The sequence below is a fragment of the Ips typographus genome, unplaced genomic scaffold (assembly GCF_016097725.1).
Source record: "Ips typographus isolate SLU unplaced genomic scaffold, UJ_Ityp_2.0 IpsContig94, whole genome shotgun sequence".
Taxonomy (NCBI): Eukaryota; Metazoa; Arthropoda; class Insecta; order Coleoptera; family Curculionidae; genus Ips; species Ips typographus.
Genome location: NW_028098584.1, coordinates 101,180 through 103,811, shown reverse-complemented (window position 1 = coordinate 103,811; position 2,632 = coordinate 101,180). Strand labels below are relative to the sequence as shown.

The 2,632-nt window shown below is 35.3% G+C and overlaps 1 long non-coding RNA gene across 1 annotated transcript; it reads right to left on the bottom strand.

Moving 5' to 3' along the window:
- Positions 1-286: 286 nt before the first annotated feature.
- Positions 287-824, bottom strand: LOC145740008 (uncharacterized). The gene is made up of 2 exons (XR_014181324.1): positions 537-824; positions 287-480 (listed from the first exon to the last, which is right to left on the bottom strand). It is a non-coding gene; the product is annotated as an uncharacterized LOC145740008 (long non-coding RNA).
- Positions 825-2,632: the final 1,808 nt, after the last annotated feature.

Here is a 2,632-nt window from a genome sequence, read left to right as displayed (position 1 = left end):
ATCCTGGTGCGACCTTGCATGCCTCGTGCGCTTAATATTTCGCTAAATTTTTAACAAAAATAAAAATATATCGTTTAGCCTAATACAAATTTTAAAGTTACATGTGTACATACGAAGACATTATAATAAATGGTTAGTAGGTTTACATATGAAGACCACAGGGGAAAAAGGCGCTTTGTCAAAAAAATCGATTTCGAGAAAAACCAGTTTAAAGGTTTTAATTCCTTACAGTCTTGTTTAAATTTTAACTAGATTTTTGAACTAGGGTAGAAATGACGACTCAGCATTTGTAGTAGCACCTATTAGGTAGATTTTAATGTAGCATGTAGCGTGGTTTACAAAAACAACATTCTTTCACTTGACGTCATAAAAAAAATGGAAAAACGCGCCATGTCCATGCGCGACATTCTAAGAAGGCGCCATGTCATTAAGTGAACACTCAAGTAATGGTGTTTTCAGCAAAATACTTGCATGCTTCATCTATTAAAAAACAGGATTTTTTATTATTTTTTTTTGTTTTTAAATAGAAAACTTACCCTGCATGATACTATAAACTAATTTCGAGTCAGAGAGGCTTCAGGTATTTTAATTTATTGAATGTGGAATATTGGAAAAATAATTCTGCGCCTCGGGCCCACAAAATTTTTTCAAATCTTGCAGATTTTTCCACTTAATGTGACTTATTGGTAAATGCTCTAAAATTCTTAAATAAATTATGATTATACCATTGTAATATTATCAGTAGAAAACTTACGTACCATTGTATAAATAATCGGGCAGTTCAAATTCTCCGTTTCTGCACTTTTGAGTAGGTTTAAATTTTGGGTTTGTTACAGGGCGGGATTCCCACATCCCATTATATGTCGTCCTGTAGTAAATTAGGCGAGGATGCTCTAACTATTTTTAGTTCTCGAATCGGTCGAGTTGGAAAGGGACATTTTCTTCTGTACCTCTCTCTTACCGGCGCAGAAAATAAACCAAAAATATATACTAACTGGAGCAACAACTTTTCTTCTACAAATCAGAAGAAACATTATGATATATTAGGTCCTTGTTATATGTAAACAAGGTAATTGATGCATTTTTTGAAACACACATTGTAATTTTTTCAAATTTAGGTGGTTCATATTTTAGTCCACCGCGACGGTTGAACAAAAAAAACAAAAATATTGTATTTGCTCTTTAATGAAAAAATAGGTCTTGCTTATTTGTTATTCTTATTAATTACCATTAACATTATGAAAAATTTGAAAACACTGTTTTTCTTTACCTAAACAAAGTGGAACTTGACAGGTTGAGCATTGCCAGTCAGTACGGACAGGCTTGGCTTTCGAACTGCATAATCCACACCGTCTTCTGGAACTTCTGACTGGTTGATGAGCAACTGAACATAGTCGTATCTCATCCGGAACAAAGGGTTTGGACTTCTTAATTTGGATAGCAGGACCAATATTTTTTCTTCTTGAATGAAGTGACACCAAAGTATGTGCAACTAATCCATCTATAATATTCCGTCTAAAGTCTTTCGCCGAAGCTTTATTATCAAGTGGTAACATTTTATAAAGACAGTAGGCATTTACAACAGAGGCGTCCAAGAAATAGAAAAATATTCGGTGCCACCACTTATTACTCTGACGATTAATTTTATAATTTGAAAGTAGCTGATCGAATTTATCAACACCGTTCATATTGCTATTATACTCTCGCAATGCCATTGGACATTGTATTGTAATAACACTGCCATCTTTATTACGCCGGTTTACTTCAGTGCAGTCTTCTGGGTTGTGATAAGTTGACAATAAATGTACAGCTCTTTTGTCCTTTCATTTTAGAGCCAAAATGTTTTTGTTGCTTGTGTACCAGTCAAAATCGCCTCTTCGAAGCTCTTTATCACTTTTGAAAGAAGGAACATGTTTTCTATTTGGGTTTATTGTACCTACAGAATATACCAGGTGTCCAAGAGCACCCTGGACATAGGAGATTAACATGGGAAAACGGTTTTGATTTTTTTGCGCCTGTACGGTTGATTTGATGGAAAAATCGTATTAATGAAAGTGGTAGTACCTATCACGGACTAGTTTTCTGTATTTTTTTCAGATCTGTAACTTGAGCCCTTTCGTCGTAAAACACGAACAAAAATGAGAAAATTTAAACTTTTTACCTGCACTGTATAGGCGGTTGTCGAGCAACCGTACCAGCAACAATGATCTGTTTACCCGTTGCCCGAGAACCGCCTATACAGTGCAGGCCAAAAGTTTAAATTTTCTCATTTTTGTTCGTGTTTTACGACGAAAGGGCTCAAGTTAGAGATCTGAAAAAAATACAGAAAACTAGTCCGTGATAGGTACTACAACTTTCATTATTACGATTTTTCCATCAAATCAACCGTACAGGCGCAAAAAAATCAAAACCGTTTTCCCATGTTAATCTCCTATGTCCAGGGTGCTCTTGGACACCTGGTATGTTTCTTTGTTTCAAACTGTGCATAAGCTCTACGGTTGTGAAATAATTGTCAAAAAAAAGTTTGTGGTTTTTTCCCTCGAAACCCTTTGTAGGATTGGTTACCACTCTGAAAGCTAGGCCCTTTTCTGCGGTTTGAACGCTTGACTTGCCTGTATAGATATCAAACTTT